The 23,401-nt window shown below is 36.0% G+C and overlaps 1 protein-coding gene across 7 annotated transcripts in view; it reads left to right on the forward strand.

Annotated features, from left to right (window-relative positions):
• The window catches only part of LOC131435793 (four and a half LIM domains protein 2), a 412,903-nt gene that overhangs the window by 356,619 nt on the left and 32,883 nt on the right, over window positions 1-23,401 (forward strand). The gene's annotated exons all lie outside the window — the stretch shown is intronic.

Below are 23,401 nucleotides of genomic sequence, written 5' to 3' on the forward strand. Positions count from 1 at the left end.
AAAATACAAACTCGTGGTACTTCATTTTATTGCAGAATCTGGCTTTCTGTGCCTTCAAACTTCGTAGTCAGCGTCTGATGTTCCAAACCCAGAACGCTATTGTTTCAGTAGTTCAAGCACACAATAGCAGCTTTCAGTTTATCCATCATTTTTGTCGTGAATACGACTTACGCTTTTTCAAAATTTAGGCTGTACAAGAATGGGTAGAACTCAATCGTGACTTTTTAAGACAGTAACATAATTTCTTCTCCATACCGTCGGAATATGTTCAGCAATTTAAATAAAATTATAATATGAGATAATACCAAATAACTTAAAATTTAAGTTTTCTACAATTTTTGGTATGTACGAGCTTTAAGGAGAAATTCAGTGCCAAAATAAGGCGCACAAAATTTTAAGCATACGTATCAAACAAACCATTGCGTGAAGTGTTTCGTTCAGAACCGACACAAAGAAATATGGAATATTTTCAGTCATTGAGTGCTGGGGGCACATATTTGTGCATGTTGTTTAAGACGGCCAATTTGTAACAAAAATGCTACCGCCTATAACGAAATTTATCTTTTTTTGTTATAGACCAAAATCATTGTCTTGTACTGTGCGCTAGTGTGGGAAACATATTGATTTCCGCTCCACCAAACTTTTCGTGTTCCTTTTGGGTCCCAAAAGCTCTATGCAAAATTTTAGCTCGATCGGAGAAACCATATTTTCGCGCCCGAGATATAAAGTGTGTATGGAATTTAGTATGGCGAAATTCACTTTTTACAAAAAATCGGCTGGAGATCAACTTATGAACTCTAAAAATCAGTGCATATGATTTTTAGTAGGAAATTTCTCGAGGAGGAAAAACTTCGACGACGACATTGTTTTGTCGATATTCGGCTCCCTATTTCATCTCATTTGTAAGGACGGCACCTTCAAATCTCGATTTAGCCACTAAAATCACTATAACTATTTCATATTACTGCTTCATTCGCCTTGCTCCACATTGAGATTTGATTCACATTTCTTGGAAATTAAAATAATGTTCATAAAACAGCAAAAAACACTTATGAAATGTTCACTACTCTGCTCCTAATTTCATCTCAATGGATTTTTATTCATCCTATCGTTGATCCTTTATTCATCCTATAAATTAGCAATGGCAATAGTAATCAAAACGAAATATTCCACTATTACACTCTCAGGTTCAAAATGTCAGAATTCTTCTTAAAAACGGCCTAATGCCAACTATGAGACAATATACAATATTTTTAGAACCAGTTTGATATCAATTCAACGTTTGAAAATTTTCAGTCGTTTCCGTTAACCCTCGCTTTAAATTTAAAATTTTACTGGAAAGTTAATTTGGTGAACTTTAAATAAAAACAAAACTGTGATTGTTACTATTTATTCATTAGCCCTTCTTAAAACAAAGTGTAGAGCCAGAGATGCCATTTATACAGATTTATATGTATTGTATAGATTTTTGCGTTCGCATACTGGTTTAAATCAAAGTACCGATTTTGTAAAGATTTCCTAAATTTAATACCGATTTGTACAGGTTCATAGAAAGAAAGAAGTAAAAAATTAGACTTTTCTCTCTGAGTATCTATTAGTATTTGATTGCGGTGATTCTTTAAAAGTTTATTAATCAACGGACAAATCACATGTTAAAGTGACAAACATTTATATTAAAATTTGGAACCAATTTGAACTATTTGAAGCCAGATATTTTCATAGAATATGTATTACGTTGCATAGAAAGTCTATATCAGGTCTATTTGTTTTCACTAATAAAATGATGTTAACAGATTTTATTAGTGAAAACAGATTTAACATCATTTTATTAGTGAAAACAGATAGACCAGATATAGAGTTTCTATGCAACGTAATAAGCAGCCCTTACACGTGACAATATTATTGTCAATCCAAAGTATTGTCAATACCGTCAATCCAATTGACTTGGTAACTTGAGTCCGCATTTTTTCGAGAAAATCAAGCGTTTGGAGCTTCAAATATTGCAAATGAACATTGAAATATTGAGAGATGAGTTCATTGCACATATTTGACGGTTTCCTGACTGGAGAGAAAGTATTGTCGGATTGATGAGCAGTTTTGATTTTTCGACAATATTTTCGTCAATCCAATGAAGTTTCCATTACACGATCAAAAGTATTGCCAATACTCCTTGTATTGACAATAATATTGTCTCGTGTAAGGGTCGCTATACATATTTTCTATGAAAATATCTGGCATCTCTGTGCACAGCCGATGAAACACACACACTTCACAGCGTTATGTTGACGTATAGCGGAATGAAACCAGTGCTACTAGATTTGCCACAATGGTTATTTCATTAGTATTTGACATGCTCTTCCTGGTAATATTCGAAGCCAAAACAGTTTTATTGAAATATTAATATCAATAATATAATTAAACTAATGTCACGGATACCAAAAAACATACTTTTTGATGAGATTTTGAAGAAGAAAAACAATTTTTGTTTTGTAACATTATGAGATAACTTGGCAACTTTGCGAAACCAAATGAGATGAAAACAAAGCGCAATCAAGTGAACTAAGTGAAAAACTTTCATCTCATATTTTTAAAGACTTTTATTGTTTGTCGGGTAGTTTTTGAAGTATTAAATCGTTAATTGAACAAGTAGCAAGTGAACATTACTAATTATGAAGTCATCCAGCATTCAATGGTAGTGTAATTGTGCGAAAAAGTGATCATGTTTTGAGACGAATCGATTAGTAGATAATCAGAAACATGACGAACTGTAAATCTTGAGACGAAAATGTGTCCTAAATTGAAAAGTGAGTTCATTTGAAATGAAAAAAACGATAACCGAAGAACTTAAAACCATTTCTTTCAATAGGGAAGTGTGACAATAGCTTTTATAATCATTTTAAAACATTTCACAGTTTGGTTCAGGTAGGTTTTAAAATATTATTCATGTTCAAAGTAATGAGGTGAAGGGATGAGATGGAAATAGGAGCTCAGATGAAAAAGGGAGCCGTTAGGATTGTTTTGCGGTCTTCTAAAGTTTTCCTCCTCGTTAAATTTCCTACGCAAATATCACATGCACTGATTTTTAGAGTTCATAGGTTGATCTCCAGCCGATTGTTTTTTTGTAAAACGTGAATTTCTCCATACTAAATCTCATAAAAACTTTAAACCTCGGGCACGAAAATATAGTGTCTCTGATCGAGCTAAAGTTTTGCATAGTGCTTATGGGACCCAGAAGGAATACGAAAAGTTTGGTGGAGCGAGAAAATAAACCTTTTCATCTTTTTCCCATACAAACTTGTCCCACCCTACTGTGTACTGCTCATTTTGTTTACTAGCGAGCGATGTGAATGCTGAGTGTAGTACTTGTTGTTGGCAACTGATCACCCACACATCTATATAGTTCCTCGAAAACTCTTTAATACTCAGATACATGGTAGTACCCATAGACAATACGAGTAGTAAAAAATTGGTTAATCATTACAATACACTACTACTTTATGAGTTGACGAATCCGATCAGATATTATGAATCTCATAAAATGCTTTTTTTAATAGTCTTATGAATTCCGAGTCTCCAAATTCAAATAGCCAAAACCGAGCAGATTCGAAGAAATTTTGTTTCATTGTATCCTCTAATTTTTAATTTTTGACTTTCATGTATGTACAAAAATTTACCAAATATATTTTGACTCTTACTAAAAGGTATCCCTGAAAATACAAAAATACGCATATTTTTCGTAACAAATTCAAATAATTGGGTCCGTTTGATTTTGCTGTATGTTATAGGGGAAGGTGTTCGGTTGCCGGCACTCCACCGTAACTTTTGACAGAAAGCAGATAGCGGCATTCCGACAAATGTCATGTGTGTGTAATAGCAGCACGTTCTTTTTGTGCCGAATACCGAAGCAAACAGACGCTTGTACTTTTTGCTACGTTCAAAACAAATTTTAATTGCGTGAAAATCAACACAATAGTTTTTTCTGACTTTTTTTATAGTATCATAATTTAAAGAGCATTAATCGGAAAGGTGAGTGGATTGAATATTTATGAAGTGAAATCTATCTATTTCATGATTTAATACCGGATGCTATCAAAATTTTCGCAACCAAAGATTTGTTTCGTCATTTTCAAAATGTCTCCCGATTTCGGTTACCGGCACCCCATTTTTTCACAAATCCTGAAAAATTGTCAGTGATATGTAGACTGCTGTCGAAACAAAGCAAGCCAAAGTTTTTGGCCATACTAGCTGCTCATACAGCAGACTAAGAAAAAATGTGGTAGATCGACCACATCAACACCAAAAACGCTACCATTGAAATCATCGACCAAGAGAGCCAAGGAGAAGTCACCATCAGACAATGGAGACTTTTGTCCAAAACCCTTCGAAAAAGGAAAAATTCTATTTTTTCTTTGAATAACTACAGTCTTTACTTATATTTTTCCATTTTTAGTGAAATTTCTTGGGATGCCGGTAACCGAACATCTTTTTCAAAATGGCCAAAATTTATCGGCTTACTAAATTTATATTAACTTAACTTAACTATATTCAATCAAATGAATCAACTTAGTTTCTTGATCAGTTGTTAGCTAGGAACTTGAGCTTTCCATTGATGTATAGATGTCCGCATAATGTGAACTAAGTTAGAAGTTATGAGCTTAAAATAAAAGGGTGCCGGTAACCGAACACTCTCCCCTACATCGGTCGTCGGTATCATTTTAATTACAGTATCATGAACAATGCAATTACTCCAAATTTTTTGTAAGGTTTCGACATAAACGAATTCCTACTATGTTTGTTCGCCTTAGAAAAGCATGTCAGTTTTATTCGTTTGCACGTCAGTTCTGTCTCTGACACTACCCACGCGTCTTTTTTAACTCTAGAATACCCCAGCAAAATGAAGATGAAAAGTGAATTTTGACGTAATTCAAAGACCTTACTGTACCAAAAACTACTGAAAAAATTAACAAACTCAAATATTATTGTGAAAGCTTCTTTGCAAAAGGTTTTGTAATGACTTTGTACCATTTATTTGTAAATACATTTAAATTTTGTAATTTTAGAGAGATTTCAATTCTGGGTTACAAATGTAACCAACGAAAGCGTTTACGTATGTAGTCGACTTTACTCAAAAATGTCATAGAAATCCAAGATAATATTTTCAAAGTTTGATTTTCTTATGCAAATTCTGGTCAACCTGAGTTCTAAACTTTTCAGGTTTGTTTTATTTCTGGATTCTTGATTAGATTTTAAAATTGAGTTTAGTTCCTTAATTCATGTTCGAAATTCGAATCCAGAATTCGGATTTTGGATTTCAACTTCAGAGTTCTGGAACAAAATTCACTATATGAAATTTAGATCTGGATTCTGGAGCCAAATGTTGGATTTGAACTACGATACAGAATTTTGGAACTGACTTCTGAACCAAAATTTTTTCCATAAATTCATAGTTTAATTCATGCATTCATTTTCATAATACAAATCCTGAATTAACTATCAGAATTCAATTCCAAAATTCAGAATCAGAACCCATTTCCAGAATTCAGAACCTGCATGCTAAATTTCAAACTTCTGGAACTAGATTTTGAAGTTGAATTCAGATTTATTCAGATTTGAAATACAAATTTAGAATACATTTCTAGAATTAAGAGCTGAGGGCAGTACCGTAAAGTGGTAGGTTTATTGCTATTTTCCCGTTTCAAATTAAATTTTCTTAGAAACGCTGCAGAATATAGAAAAACCCATTTGACAATGTCTTCGAAATTTAGTTGAGATTATTCTGTGAAATTTTCAGAATGATTCATTGAGTTTAACGGTCGTGTTGTATTTTTTTCTGACTGAAGAACTGCTGAAAATTGGAACGCTCGGAAATGCATACCTCTACTTGTTCATCGAATCGGCTTTGAAGGCTTGTATCATAAATCTACCGTGATAAAATCTAGATAATTTAGTTTAGATGCGATTAGTACATAAAAACATATATGCTATCGCGATAAAAAAAAGTCTTGTATTTTCCTGTGAAACAAAGTCAGTTTCAATGCATCCGCCATTTTTTTTTTCGCTTTGGGTTCCTGATAGCACTCTGAAAAAGGAGAGAGAACTAAAATTGGCTCGACAAAACTGCCAAACACACAGACATTCAATCTTTGTGAAAGTTGAATATTTTTTCATTGTTCATTGGAATCCATGTAATGTCCAACCCATACGATAGATTAATGTGATAAATCTTCTCATCAAAATAATAAAATGTATTCTGGCAACCCGGTACAGTTTGCTCATATACGAGAGAGTACAAGAGAAATACGATGCGCAAAGGGAATTGAGCGAGCCACGTGGTCGATTTAAAACTCAACACGTGATCCTCTGTCCTCAGACCTTAAGTTCGGAATACAGCTCTAGAACTATACATATATTCAGAAGTGTGCAAAAAGCATATCAGTTTTATTCGTATTCACGTCCTCCAGTTGTGTCTGTGACATTACCCACCCGCATTTTTTTAGTTTATTTAGATTTTAGTCTTGACTAAAAAACAATTGCATTTTCATTCACATATTTTTATGTTTTTCATACTTTGACAAAATCAGTCATTTTAACGATTTAGTTTTAAGAAAAAATGATATTTTTCATGTACAAAGCAGTTGTCAATGAGGCCAAAAAATTTTATCTATACCCAATATTTAGTCATGTCAGATTGTTTCCTGCTTCAAAAAGTGATTGGTTGATTGTCGATGTCCACCCACTTTCAGACTTTCGATTTTGCGTATGATCAAAAGTGTCAATTTTTTGCCCCTGTCTCCTCTATTCGCAAAATTCACCGTTCTCCGTTTAAAATTGATTTTGTTCGCTGGAAATATATTTACTATTTACTAAAATCTATTTAGAAAATTGCATAGTATAAACGCCAAAGGACACATCAATTTGAGAAAACGACAACATAATTACACAGCAAAAAAAAATGAAATTTATATGTGACGTAAATAACATATGATTGAATTTATTAAACGGTAATTCGTTAAAGCAAAGTCTTGGCATTACCTTCCTTTTGTGGAATTTGGCCTTTCTGTTTCAACAGACTTCGCTGCCGATTCTTAGTGTACACACTCTTAGAAAAAATGAAATTTACGCTTGACGTATATTCAAGCATGTCGTAATTTCTTCGGTTATGCCATAATATTACATGTGCTAACATGTAAAAATAAATTTTGCGTCTGTATCGATGTAAACTTCAGCTAAATTAACTGAGAAGTTAAAGATATGACTTATCTTCACATGCTTTGAATTGTGAATGTATGTGAATCGTGACGCTCCTTTTATGTGCATCTATTAAAATGTAATTTTTTCTAAGTGTGCAGAATCATTGCATGGCTTGCGGTAATTCGTTAAATGACGGAACTTTACAGGAATGACTTGAATTTGTGTCAAACATTCTCAACATTTTATGCAGTAACGTAAAATTATAAGCGTAAAGAGACGTAAAGAATTAATTCCACTGTAAAAATGTATCATATTTGATGCTCTATTATATTGGTCTCAGAAGACGTAAATCTACATAGTTTTTTCTTGGTACTACCAACGCTCGATTGAATCTCGACACTAACTCATTTGTGACTCACTACTGATATGCAGCGATTTCGATGTAGTTTCACAACAATCTTTTCGTGTTTGTAAGCGTTACAATATTATACGAAAAAAAATGCATAGCTGATGTAATAAATGTAAATTTACGTCTCTGTACAAGCACAAAGAAAGAGCGTCGCAATTCACTTAAATTTACATCTCAAAGCAAGTAAAAATGAATCATATCATTAACTTCACATCTAATTCCACTGAAGTTGACATCGAAACAGACACTATATTTATTTTTACATGTTAAAACATGTAATACTTTATCATCACTTTAGAAATTAAGACATTTTTTCTAAAGGAGTTGTGGTTACGATGTAATAACGTGCACACACAGAAAAATTTGAATTGTATAGGTGACTTAACCCCTCATACTATGTAATTCATAAAGACCTAATTTGTCAAATGACGGAAAATTTCTTTTGTAATGAATTAATGTTAGAATCTATTGAATTTTACTGCTTTCGACTGTAACTTGCATTCTGCTAGCAGGTGCGACTGTATGAATTTAAATGCACCTTTTACCAGCCAAGTAGATGTGTGCTTCTGTGGTAAAGTCGATTAACAGCGATCCTTTGCGATCCAATGATTCTCGGTTCAAGTCGCGGTGGTCGCAATCAGCATTCATTTTTTTTAAATGAATTTCATGTCATGAAATCTTAGACATAATATTAAATGTTCTTCCACGTAAATTTGCGTCAGCTGCGACGCTCCATTTATGTGCATCTTATACGAGGAAAATTCACCTCAAATCTCGTGATAACGTTAAATACAAAATAATTGTATATTTTCTCGTTCATTTCACCCTTTAAACCTTTCTAGAATATTTATTCTAATCGGTCCTCAGGAAGCAATTTATTCTGCGGCTTATGTTCTGCTCCCGTGAAGCGAAGAAAAACACAGATGCCTAATTAAATTCGACTCTAAACCCCCCGGCAATCATTAGTCGGTCGATTTACTTCCTGGCAGTAGTTGTTTCTGAAGTACAGTTCGTTCCTCAATAAATCGCTTCGCTTTCATTTCATTTCCTTTGGATGCATTCTTGATCCCACATGAAACGGAAAGCAACGACAAGATGGTAATTCTGGGTGGCCCGCGATCACCGACGTCGTTGTCATCGTCGTCATCTTGGACGTAAACGAAAGATCTTGGTGCGGACCGGACTGTAAGCTCTGCAACTATTGAGTAACTTAATCCTCGTGGTTTTTTCAATAAACCATGGTCTATCTTATGAGTGGCTTAAAAAAAAACCCGACCCATTATATTGCAATTAACATACAAATGTGTGATCGCGCTTTTTTTCGCTCAGAGCTGTTTACGATTCGATTCGTTCGTTGAAATGATTGTTAACAATTGGTTCCTGATGGCTTACGGATGACGAATGGTAGTAGTACTGATGATTTGGAATTGGTTAGAACGTGGGTGTAAATCCATCTTCATCTGAGTATGAATCTGTTTCGGCTGTTGATTACCGAAAAGAAGCAATATAAATAGTTGTTATGAATAGTTGAACCTGTTTCGCAACTCATAACGAAACATCCACTGAGCTGAGCTGCCAACTTGGTTTGGTCGAGAGATATTTTGAAAATTTTCAAGATTTTAAACTCAATCCCATTCAGTACCTCATGCCCGTGTACACGAGCAGCTTTGTGTTGCCTGGCATTAACAAACATCAAACAGAAGTGACGATGAAACCCGATCGGCGAGCGGGTTTCGCCTCAAAGCTATGAAAACAGTACAGAAATCCACCGCCCTGATGATTTTCAATGAAAAACGAAATCAAGCTACCCAGAACGTCTGGCAAGGCGCACTTGTCGCGTAGCAACCCACTCGATTTGCAACAGCAGCTGCCGGGGAAACTGACAAACAAGCTTGCTAATGAATATTTGCCTGAATGCGCTCGAAAGTGTGCCCTCTTCCTGACTGGCTGGCTGACTGGTTGACTCCGTTGCAGTCTTGACTTTGACATTGAAACTTGGAAACACACACACGCGCCTGGTCTACCTGTCATACCGCGTCCGCCGACGGTTGAAGGATTTCCCTTTTTTAAAGGATTGCCCACAGTTTGCTGCATACAATCAGCAATGAGCTCAGAGAAAAATAAACAGTTCTCGTGGTCGAAAAAAAAGTGTTGGGTGACAATAGCACAATGCACGATAAAAGTGTTTTGTTGTTGTCATAATATTGGACATCAATTTAAAAATTCTAAAATATTAACTGAAGGGCGCTCTGTCACTCGGAATGTTCATTTGTTTAGGTAAAATCTATTTAGAATTATGCAAGTGGTTACACATAACCGTTCAGCTCAGTACAATAAATATGTGCTGTCATTTATTGAAAGGTCGAAGCTTACTCGCATCATGGAACCGTTCGAGAATTTTTTTCTAGTAATAGGATCTTTTCAGTAAAAATAGGAAAATAGAGCCGTCCGATACACACTACACACGTTGGGTTACCACCTCGGATACGTCCCTCGCCCGACAGTAGTTTAAATTGGAAGAAAATCCCCAGAAATTGAAGAGAGTTAATTTTTCAACCATTCTTGTTAACCGCAAATAACATAATATCGTTGTGATGTAATTCCAAATGCTTGGGATGTACTTGAGTATTGATTATACCATATTATTGATACTTTTATTAGGAGTGCATGTATGTAGCTGAGGATCTAACTCGGATCTATGATGCTTAAGAGATGCGCATGGTTCTGTCTATGTGGGCTAATTCTGGTTTTAGAAACAATTTTCTAGCTCATGGGTATACAAAAAAATCGTAGAACTTATAAAATTCACATAAAAAAAACGCAAACTAAGGAAAAAAATTGTTGCCGGATGTCTTAAAAACTCATAAAATATCGAGATCGGGTGTTATCCATAAAATGAATTTTTTTTTTAAATGTCGACTTAATTTTTTCGAAATTGGACTAGGTCACAATCTTCCGTGCATTTCTAAGAAGAAAGGTGAAAACTCCATAACTTTGAAAATTAACGAAATTCGTCACATTAATCTGAAAATTCGTGCACAAAATCGTATAAAAACCGCATAAAATGAGACTTGAGTGTATATTGCCATTTATTTCGAGAAAAAAATGGGAATTTCAAGACACATTTTGATTCTGTCTAATAACCTATCCGAAATACGTAATTTTTAAAAATGTTTGAAATGTAGATTAAACTGCTACGTTTTAGGATTTGCCGAATACAAGAATTCGATTTTATTTCAAAAGTATAACGATTATGAAATTATATTCAATTTTGTCATTATGAAAACCGGATGAAATTTAAGTTATTTCTTCATGAATTTTCGAACTTTTGATCGAACGCTCTTCATCAAGATCCGGACAAGTGTTGCATCGCATTTTTTGGACGATTGAGCCCAAATTTTTTTGAACTCCTGCATATTTCCAGCTGCCTTACTAGTCTTCTTGAAGACCCTCTTCACGATTGCCGAATAATGTTCGATGGGTCGAAGCTGAGGGCAATTTGATGGATTGATATTTTTCTCAGCAAAAGTTATACCCTTTTCCGCAAGCCAATTGAGAGTGCTTTTGGCCTAGTGAGCCAACGCTAAATTCGTCTAAAACAGTAGAGGTGTACTATGCTTCTTATATAAAGGCAGCAATCTCTTCTGGAGACACTCAAATCGATAGATCTCTGCATTTATAGTTCCGGCGGTATAAAAAATTGTTGACTTCAAACCACAGGAACATATTGCTTGCCATACCAGTACCTTTCGACCGACCTGTCCGCATCGCTCACTTCCTCCCCAACGACGACAGTAAAGTATTGTGGACCTGGAAGGGTTTTTGAGTCCTCCTTTACATAAGTCTCATTGTGCAACAAAACGCATGCATCGGGACACTGCAAAAAACGCGAATACAATTTCCGGCCCCTTGTTGCTGCTCGTTTCTTCTGTTCTACACTTTGTTTCGAGATTTTCTGCTTCTTGTAGGTCTTCAGGTGATTTTGCCTCTTGATACGCTGGATCATTCCGACATTTGTAATTATTATAATTATTTGCTCTCGTACGGTTTTTGGTGAAACATTCAAAATTTCTCAAGAACGAATGAACGGTTCAGGAGAACTAGTTCTTTTGGTAGAGCTATCAAGAGTTATGAACGGTTCATTAAAATAAACTGTTTTGCCCATCTCTAGTGTCTTCAAAGTGCACAAAAGATCCTGAGCGGATGGTAACACTGTTAAGGACCAACCACCGAAAATAACGAAATGTGAACATGCTATATTAATAGTACTAGTGACTTATTAAATAAAAAAAATACTAGCACAAATATAAATAAAACGGTACAATAAGTCTATAAGTGATTATATCAGTGAAATGCCATAATGAGCAGCCATACACAACTTATATTGGATAGCTACTAATTCTTATGTTTGTATTATTTCTTTATTTTCGGTTAAAACAAATGGCCTAATTCGAGGAGACATTACGTATGAAACATTCAATTCACGAAGAATATTAGAATCAACGAAAAAATTAGAATCAACGAAAATATTAGAATCAACGAAAAAATTGCAAGAAGAAATAATGCTTTAAGACAATGTACATTGACAAAGCTCTTAGTAATGCGAAAGACGAAAACGAAAAGCTTGGAGGCCTTGGAGATCACATAATCGATATGACTTTTGAAATACAACTTGGTATCAATCTGTACAATTTTATAGTCGTAGCACAATCTGCGAAATTTCATAGTCGTAGCTAAATAGTGAGTGTTTGCGAATAAACGACGTAACAGAACATTTCGAGGCATTTAAGACCATTCTATTGTCGTTACAGCAGTTCACGAATAATTCAAGCTGTGACTATAAAAATATAGTGTCGTCGGGTGATCTTACTAGATGATATAGCTTAAAATCATCTGCGAAAAACAGTTTGTGGCATTTCAATAGAAAGTTAAGATCATTTAGGTAGAGCAAGAATAAAAATGGTCCCAAGTGACTGCCTTGAGGGACTCCAGAACCTACAGCAAACGGTGTTGTAGAGCATTCTTCGATTTTCACTAACATTTCTCAACCAATAAGATATGATTGAAGCCAGTTGAATTGCGATCCACTGAATCCAAGTTTTTCGAGTTTAGCAACTGCAATTTGGTGGTTTATCTTGTCGAAGGCTGCGGAGAAATCCGTATAGATAGCGTCAACCTGAACAGCGATGCCTGAATTTCCGTATTCCATCTAGTGTCGAGGTGTTGTCGGAGGAGAAAAAATCTGTTTAAATCCATATAACCTATTTTACATCGATTATATCTTTTTTAAAACAATTATTGCATAATTTATGTAAGGGCGTGTTTTTTTTGTTTTTGAACAAATTTTTATTATGTAATGCAAAAAAATACAGGTTAGTGTACGATACACGACCGATCGTGATGACATTAAAATGCACTTTTCGAACTCTCCCATTGACAGATTTAAATTTGAAAAAATAGGCAAATAATTGTGGAAAATTATGTAAGATTCTTTTTTGATACTTCTCCGCCCAGTTAAGGCAATTTTCCAAATTTATTTATTTATTTATTTATTTATTCGTCATACAAATGTAGACTACAGGTACTTTTATTTGTTTCTTGGATACAATTTGATCGATTTTCAGGCAGTTTTCGTTGTTAAAGCGCATCATTTTATTAGAAGGATTATTTGTGGCATAATTTGGCTTAATTTTTCGAGAATATTTGACTCCTAAGATGGTGGCTATTGCAAATCATCCTTGAAATGCTAGTTGTGAAAGCAATGATTCAGACAATTTCGTTGAGAAAATAAAGCTCAGTTTTCGAGTGTTTGTTTATGAACATACAACACTCCTTATTATTGGAAGAGGAAATGTAGTCCAGTTTAGTCTACGAAGCGCATACAGCGCATGTTTTTGGACAGATTCGATGCGTTATTCGTGTACGGAAGTACATGTTCCATACTATACTGCAGTGTTCCAAAATTGTGTAAGTGTTCTGAAAATTATGACTGAAACGTTTAATGAAGCCTAACATACCATTTGACAACTGTATTTAAATATTCCACGAAAGTAAGTTTTGAGTCTAAAATTACGCCTAGACCATCAAATCCATCAATAAATCACCGAGATACAAGCGCTTTAAATTAGGTACGAAAAATCTATCGCCTATAGTTCTAAATTGGCCTGTTAGTTACTGGCGAATAAACAACTGATCGGTATTCAATATACTCAAACGAACACGCTATGCAGCAGACGTAAAATGGCATCCATACACCGCGTAATAGTGACTATCCAGCGAGCGGATGGATGTAACTCTGTTTTGTAATCCATAAAGTGATTAAAGGATGACATCATTATGGCATGCTGTGATTGACTCGTGAAACATAGGTCAATTCAAACCAATTTTTCAATAGTACGCTATTGAAATACTGAAACGACGTTGCCATTCATGTTACAGTTAAACGTTTCCATATCGATGGGTTGTTAAATTATATCAATCCCTCAATAAATGACATGGTTATTATCGTTAAAAATTATGACATGTACTACAAATTTTGGGTTCTTTATGGAAGTTCAAGAGTTAATTAGTTCTACTGAGTTCAACTAGCGTTTTCAATTATTTAACCCAGTGAAATTTGTCGGCCGGAATCGGTCCGATTGTCCAACCGATTAATGACGTTCCTCTAGCATCATATCATGGAAAAACAGACTTTAAGGAAGCCTGTATGAAATCAGTATTTTTTGCAAAATCCGTATAAAATTTAGTAAATTTTGCCAATGTACTTGAAAATCAGTAGAATACTGAAAAATCCGTATATCTGGTAACCCTGAACCTGAAGGCGCGCGTGTAGGGATCGAATTATAAAACATGCATAAGGCAATAAGTTCGTTGTAGTTGATCGTTTTGGCATAAAACCGTGTTGTGTTTCCGAGATGTAGTTATTGCAGTTATGCTTGATAAAGTCCAGAGCTATATTCTCAAGTAACTTAGACACAGCGCATAGTGCGGCTATCCCACGATGATTAGATACATCAGCTTTATTTCCTTTCTTGAAAACAGGAAAACTATATGATGTTTTCCAAATATCCGGAAAAGTTCCTGAGTTGAGTGAGATATTAAACCGCATCGACAGTGGAATCAGAAGGCTGTTCGAGCACTTTTTCAATACCAAACAAGGAATACCAACAGGTCCAGCGTTAGAAGATAGTTTTATTTTAGAACACGCTTTATCAATCATAGCTGTCGTTATGATTAGATGGGGGCCAATCGGGGAACGGCGAGGAACATTAATGATAGCTTTGGAGATCTGATCATTCGATAAGGTTTTATCAGAGAATACATTGCTGAAATGTGGTTTAAATAGGTTACAAATTTCAGGCAACACGGATGATTCCATGTCACCAAGAAACATCTGGTTGAGTAATCCTGATTCCTTCCTCTGTTTGTGCACGTAATTCCAGAAGCTTTTAGGGTTGATTTTTAAATTATTTTGTACACGAAGGAGATGAGAATGAAATTACCTTTTTTTCAGTCGAATTATGTTATTAATATTCTATATTAGTGATTTACTGATCACCAACAGATAGACAACATATGTGAGTTTTGATGCCAGCACGATTCTAACTGGATTCTAAATATTCACTTCCCAACAAGGTTTCGAACAAGTTGATTTCAATTTCGTGAGACAATTGTTAAAAGAAACTTAACGATTGCATCAAATATTCACAAACATTGATTCGTAATTCAAAACATGACGAATAGATTGCTTAAAATTGTCCCCACGTGTTCTAAATTGCGTTCAAAATTCGAAGTGGACGAGTTACTGTCGAAGCGTGGTTGAGAAAACAGCAACCGCACTCTCGCACAACTCATCCGTGATTCACTTTTGCTCATCCAAACGATAGTCGATGTTGGTCACGTTTACACGTTGTTGATGCGCTCCGGACGGTTTGGTCGATTTAACCACAAAAAGCCAAAACAATCAAACCACTCGGCATGTGTTGGACCAGACCAATTGTTATGAATAATTTCTTGTGGGAGCGTTCGAACGTAGCCCATGATGATGTTTCCTCTCGAGTACCATAAAAAAACAACATACGTACACAATATTGACCTTACGCGGACCAAAAACGGTCACTCTACCGCCGCGGAAAGTTCAGTGCGCTAATAAATAATTAGCCCGTGTGATGTTATTTTATGACACCTACTCGGACTTATACGCCCTGCCGTCGACCTTCGACCAATTTGGTACTGTTGAAAGTACGGGTAGGGACATCAATCTTTGATGTTTAATTTATCATTTCTTCGCTGCGTAAAATGATAATATCCATGAATTCACAGTCAAAATAAACTCATCGGTTCATTCTTCTCAGTTCACAAGAACTTGTCTCCCGTAAATTTTCATTACCAATGAACTGTCAAAAATATTGAGGTTATCTGCATGCCATAAAATCTCCGAGCGTAAAACACCACAAACCAAATGAACAATGTTGGCATGACAACGACACAAACTGATTGGCAATAATTGAGCGATTCGGTTAAATTAACTACCGTGCTCAGTCTTTGTTCCATTCCGTTCTTGACCTTCAATACGATGAATCGACACTTGACATCTGAACCTGACAGACTCTAAGTTTTAACTTTATTATCTTCGCCGTTAAGATAATTGTTTATTGCCAATACGCGACGTTATGGAGTCTAAAAACACTAAACGACAACCGTTTTTCGGTTAGTAAAATTACTGATCTACTAATTTGGCGGGTAGAACCCAGACCTGACTGATCTGACCGGCCAAAGTGAAGCATTATCGAATGTACTTGCATTGGTCGACAACGCCTACTGCCAGTTTCACACGATCCCCCAAAAGGACTCGCATGACGATTGTTGACGATGATGACGGGGCTGCGCTGGCGACCCTGATCTGATCCGATTCGAACACCGATCGGTTCGAATAATTCAACGGCAACGAAATGATATTTACATGGAAGATGCTGTCGTTTGGTTGGGGCTGTTCATATTTGAGTAAATTTACGGCTGTTTGCTGTGGCAAAACAAAGGAACAGCAATTCGCTTTCCAAGCTTGTCAATTCGAGGGTGATTCGAGTTAGAAAATACTGGTCAGTGGTCTACGGTGACTTATAGAGGTTGTTGAGTGTACCTTTCAGTTACAAGCATTGTTTGATTTACTGATACTGTGATTTTCTAATTCCTTGCCCGCAAATGTTCTCATTAATCGAATGCACACTGTTTCTAGTCAAAACAAACTTAACTGTCGCCAATCACTGTTCGTTCGACAATCAACACTTCAAGTGGGAATACGAAAAGCCAATCTACTATTTTTCCGCTTCACGATAAATTCACGTTTTTTTTTCAATCGGAGGATGGGAGGGAAGGCCGCCTTATAAGTCTTTTATCAATTACCTGATACCCATTTTCGGGCGAGCTTCCAGTGCCAACCGCCCGTGTCAGATCAGTCGATATTTATTTCCATTTCTAATTCGCGAACTCGACACGACCGCCGTCTTGTCACCGCACCGCACCGCATCAGTGTCAACCGAAGCCATGCGATGGCCGCGACCATATCGAGGAGGTATCCCCCTACGTACGCATTGTTTACCATTCTCACCACCACCACCACCACCAATGGATGGCGAACACCCCCGGAAATGTTTTCCCCGGCAATCGCACCGAAGTGAACCGATAAATAATACCTTTTATCGAAGTATGGAATAGGTTTTGCATAAATCAATCGATAACCGTGGAAATGCGGAACCCTTCCTCCGCGGCGGAATATATAATAAACTTTTATCTACGTCGGCGATTTGTGACGATTCGCACAAATTAGCAGAACGCCAAATGAAACAGTGGGACCGGACCGGTTTATTTGACATCTACAGCACGATCGATTCCCGATTCAGCGTGGTTTTTCATTCGCACATACACGATATAAACAACTCGGAAATCCATTAATGTTTGCTTCCAGAACGAAAATAATCGTAAACATTCTACTTCAATAATTTCGAGTTTCTTTCGCGTGACTCACAAACCCGGTCGAGTTATTGATGAGTGAAGCAAAGAATTTGACGTGATGCAAGCAACTCACGTTCCCGTTCCGATATGTCTACCCTTCGAAACAACGTCACCAGAGCAGCCGAAATTTATGACTTGACCTTCGATCAACCTAAACAGAAGTGTCATGAATGAAACCGCAGTTACTTTCTATCACCACCATCGCCGGTTTGTCTTCTGTTGTTCGCCAACAGACATTATGACAACCCTAGCAGCATTAGAATTTGTCGTTTTATGCCTGACTCGGTATGGTAATAATCTAGCAGAACAGTGGCGCCGAAAAACAAGCAAAGAGCGAAATCCCCGCACCATGCGTCTCCATGATTTGTTGTAAACGGTGTCATGTTAGATACCTATTTCGGAAGTAACAATCTGTATAATTAGAGGCTTTTTTCATAATACGTTTAGTCGGAACGTGTGTTAGGCAGTCGCGGATAAATATTAACGTTTGTAAAACGTTTACGTTTGAAAAAACCAAACAGCTTGTAACTATGATTCTCAAATTATTTTACTGGGTCTCGTTGTTACCATTGTTTTTGGAAGAGAGACGACCTCATCACTATCCAGTGAATGTTGAGGATCTATTGGTTCACTAATCGTGATTTTTGTCCATTGATTCGTCGTGGCTATAGTTGTTTTTATTGTTGCAATCAGAAACTTTTCGAATACCAATTCACTGCGGTTCGAGGTTTTTTCGCCTTCCTTATATAGAACGGTGTTGTATACCATTCAACTCAGTTCGTCAAGTACGCAAAATGTCTGTGTGTGCTTCTCGGATTTGATTGAACAGATTTTCACAAACTTACATTCAAATGAAAGCTCTTATGGTACCATACAAAATTCCTGATTTTTCTTGGGTCTAACTTCCGGCTTCGGAGTTACGAGGAAAAATGTGCAAAAGAATCAAAATATGTGTACTAATTTTTCTTAGAGATTGCGTGATCGATTTTTACAAACTTAAATTCCAATGATACGTACAAAACTTCTGAATTTCATTTGGATCCGACTTACGGTTCCGGAATTATAGGGTAAAGTGTGTCAAAACTTTTATACCATCAGCTAGAGAGGCGAAACAAACCACGAAAAAAACTTCTAATCCTACCTCAAAACAACTCCATAATGACTATTATCAGTAGACGGCCAAACAAACTGATTTCGGCTATCCACAGGAAAAAGTGGTCATATTTTCTCAAACAGATCTCACTCTCTTTTCTCAGTGATGGTTTGACCGATTTCATTTAAATGGAAGGTCTTGTACAGAAATCGTTGATTTTATCCAGATCCGATTTCTGGTTCCGGAATTATAGGGTAAAGTGTGTTGAAAAATTTATGCTATCACTTAAGGTGAAATGTACCGGAGAGCACACGTCGCGTTTTTTATCAATTATTCAAAAACTAGACACAATTTTGAAACAAACACTTGAGTTTTCACAATTTAATTTATCACAACTGAATATTTTCTGAATTTTTAATTTTCTTTTGAATTGTATAAACGGTAACTGTTCCGTTCTACTAAGATGATTTTAGAACTGAAACATTTTATTTCATTTCACAAAAAATCTAAAAAGGCAACTCAAAATTATTAAATTTTAGTCAAAATAACCGAAATTTGAAAAATATTCAAACTTTTCATCATTTTCTATATAGCTTGCGTGTTGCTGTTTCGTATGATGGTTGTTCAGGAAATGCACAGTGGGTTCGGTGTCGACAATGCAAATGACACGATTTTATGCATTGGGTTTTGCAATGCAATGATTTAGCTTTGTGGTGTAATATCATGAATGTTACCTAAAATTGTAGCAAAAATAAAAATTCACCTAGACAAGCTACTGAATGAAATGAATGCAATTCAAGTATTACTGTTTATTTAAAACATTGAAACACAAATCCATTACCGATCAATCAAAGTCTATTGTACAAACCAACAAAACGAGTGGTAAGCCCACTGCGCTCAATCGCTGAAAATTTTCTTGGTTTCTATGTGTCGGTTTTGCCTGTTCTGCTTTGTGCGACCATTCGTTCAACTCAAGCGATTAAAATTTGGTGCGAATTTGGTGGGACTACATTTCACCTTAAAGGGCGAAATAAAAAACGCGAAAAAAATCTAAATCGTTCTCAAAACTACTCCAATCGGTGGTCATTATCAATAAACGGTCAACTAAACCGATTCTCGTTATTCTTACAAGAATCGAAGAAAATTATTAAAACAGGTTTTTTATCACTAAGTGGCTGATAGCTTTATAGGCCAAAAAGTTGAACTAACTCTGTAAAAATTTTTAAGAAGAACTTGATTCAACTTGACCAGCTTGCTCAAGTATCACGCTACTTTCAGTTCAATTTAACAAATATGATGTCGTTTGTAGATTCCGAGCTGTAATAAAATTTGTTACTTCGGTAATCATCTATCCGGTATAAAAATGAATGAAGATTTCCAACATGTTTAATCAAAGTGTCTTCGGTTTTTCTTAAATACACAACTGGTTTTGTAGTAGCCTAAATATTCTAACTCTAACTCGAACCAAATAACATGTTTTTGTTTAAATATAGAGATGAATTATATAGAAATCAGATCATCGTTGCCTCGAAAGCCATTGTACCGAAAACTGTTAACTGAAAGCAGTTTCGCCGAATGTATCATTTCGTCAAATGAGTCATTTCACCGAATGGGAAATTTGTTCGAATTAATATGGAGAATGGATCATTTAAGAGAAGAGAGCCGTCGAGTGCCATTTTATCGAATTAATTGTTCAGCAATTCCAAAAGAAAACGGTACACGTTCTCTCAGAATTTCGAAGTATTTGGTAAAAATCCATCCATCCATCGAAATATGTGTGGACCCGTATTTTTGCCTTCCTCATATCGAAAAGTTTCACGTTTCAAGAAATACCATTCAAATCAGTTCGTCGACAAAGCAAAATGTCTTGTGTGTGTGTGTAACATTTTTTCGCACTCACATTTCTCGAAGATGGCTTAACCGATTTCCACAAACTTAGATTTGAAAGAAAAGTCATACCAAATTCCTGCATATTTTTTTAATATGGCTTCCGGATCCGAAATTACAGGGTGAAGTATGGTTAAGATTTCAAACATTTATACAGATCGGCGAAGCAAAACACAGCAGCAATTCTAATCGACAGGCCTTGTCAGTTGACGGTCAAACGAATCACTTTCGGCTCTACCAGCTCCCGGCTTTCGATTCCGGAAAAACCGGGCATATTTTTAACAGTCTTAAAAATCGTTCTCACTTTGCCTTTCTCATATAGATAGGCTATACAATCACTGTGAAAACCGACTTTTGAACGTAGGCTCGGAGGTCGAATGCCATATACCATTCGACTCAGTTCGACAAACTGAGCATATGTCTGTGTGTGTATGTATGTATGGAATCAGGAATCAGAACAAATTGGCTCAAATGTATGTATGGCAGAGATGACTGAACCGATTTTCACAAACTCAGATTCAAATGAAAGGACTTACGGTTCTATAAATCGCTATTGAATAATATCCCGATCTGATTTCCGGTTCCGGATTACAGGGTGATATGCACAAAAAATGAAAAAAAATTGTCACTCACTTTGCTTCGAGATGGCGTGACCAATTTTCACAAACTTAGATTCAAATACAAGGCTGTATGGTCCCATAGATCGCCATTGCATTTTATCTTTATCCGGTTCCGAAATTACAGATCTATATGTGCAAATCCATGAGAAAATGCGCACTCAATTATCTCGGAAATATCTCAACCGATTTCTACAAACTAAGATGCAAATAAAAGGTCTTAAAATTCTTTGAAAAGTCTAACTAGACCCGATTTCTCGTTCCGGTGTTGCAGAACGATTAGTGAAAATTTTCAATTTCATTAGTATTTTTTCACAAGCGATGTCGATACGAGGTGCACAGTTTTATAAAACTTACTGCTTGATCTAGCTGGAAAATCTTGTTAGTTAGTAGATATATAAACCTACTTTGGGACTACTAATTTCCGGTTTTCGCATCCGGAAGCACCGATAATAGTGAAGGAAAGCTCTAGTGATGTTTTCGAAAATATAGGTATATAAAAAAGGCATCATTACAACACTAGGTTGATTAAAAATGTGTTTTTTAAAAAATTAGTTGCAAATAAATAGGTCTACTGATCTCAAAATAAACGTACATGGTACGTTGGTACTGAAGAGAAAATACAACAACGCCTCTACGAACGAAGCACACAGCGTGCGGTGTTCGATTTCGCACACGCTATAAAAAAAACGAGAAACGACATCGAAGCTCGGGAGTGAAAATACAAGCAAGTCCACGGGCATCGAGCACACATGAGCACGAGTTTTCGACCGTGTTGAAAAAAAAACAGAAACACCGTGCAAGTACGAATGTTTGTAGCCGGTGTGTGATTTACGTTAAACACGGTGTTGAGGTGTAGAGAAAATATAAGGTTTTGATCTTGAATATTTCTTGTTGTATCTAACGTATCAACATTATTTTTGATATTTGCATCGGAAATATGATCAGTATTATTAAAAATTTCCAGTTGTATGACATAATTACGAATATTTCAATATTTAAGTTTTCTAAAATGTATCAAAAAGTTCGAGTATTAAAAAGTATTTGAACATTACATTTCATTTGTGCCTTATGTAAAAGGTAGGCACAAAAGGTTAACATTTGATAAGGAGTGTATCGAAAATAAGTTATCCACAAATTTTTCTGTCAAATTATGATAAAAACGATATTTTATTTAAACTAAAAATTGATCCTTCATTAAACTTGAGCATAATGAAAACCGGATGAAATTTATGTTATTCCTTCACAAATTTTCGAACTTTTGATCGAACGCTCTTCATCAAGTTCCGGACAACTGTTGCATCGCATTTTTTTGGACGCTTGAGCCTAAATTTTTTTGAACTCCTGCATGTTCCCAGCTGTCTTGCCAGTCTTCTTGAAGACCCTCTTCACGATTGCCCAGTAACGTTCGATGGGTCGAAGCTGAGGGCAACTTGGTGGTTTGTTAATTTTCTCCACGAAATTCATACCCCTTTCCGCAAGCCAATTGAGAGTGGTTTTGGCATAGTGAGCCGACGCTAAATCCGGCTAAAACAGTGGAGGTGTACTACTGGCTTCTAATATAATGGCAGTAATCTCTTCTGGAGACACTCAGATCGATAGATTTCTGCATTTATAGTTCCGGTAGTGTAAAAAATGGTTGACTTCAAACCACAGGAACATATTGCTTGCCATACCAATACCTTTCGACCGAATTTCTTCACTTGAATCGACCTGTCCGCATTGCTCACATCCTCCCGAACGACGACAGTAAAGTATTGTGGACCTGGAAGGGTTTTTGAGTCCTCCTTTACATAAGTCTCATTGTGCAACAAAACGCATGCATCGGGACACTGCAAAAGACGCGAATACAATTTCCGGGCACTTGTTGCTGCTCGCTTCTTCTGTTCTAGGGTAAAGTGTTATAATATGCCCCCCTTAAGGAAGCATTGAGATATTTCCAAGTGTATTGATATATTTTCCTCGAGAATGTAAGTATTTCATTGCAATACGGATGAGGAACATAATTTTCAATGACTCCAATAGAAAAGATGAGAATTGATTGATATAAACACATTTTCCAAAACGGCCACATTCTTAGTTTTTTTCGCTCGCCTCAGACATAATGCCCCAGCAGCCGTAAAATATGTCTCACAACAAAAGACATTTTATCCCACGACAATGATGCATTATGCTGCTTGAAATGTTCATAAA

The sequence above is a fragment of the Malaya genurostris genome, chromosome 3, assembly GCF_030247185.1.
Source record: "Malaya genurostris strain Urasoe2022 chromosome 3, Malgen_1.1, whole genome shotgun sequence".
NCBI classification, from domain to species: Eukaryota; Metazoa; Arthropoda; class Insecta; order Diptera; family Culicidae; genus Malaya; species Malaya genurostris.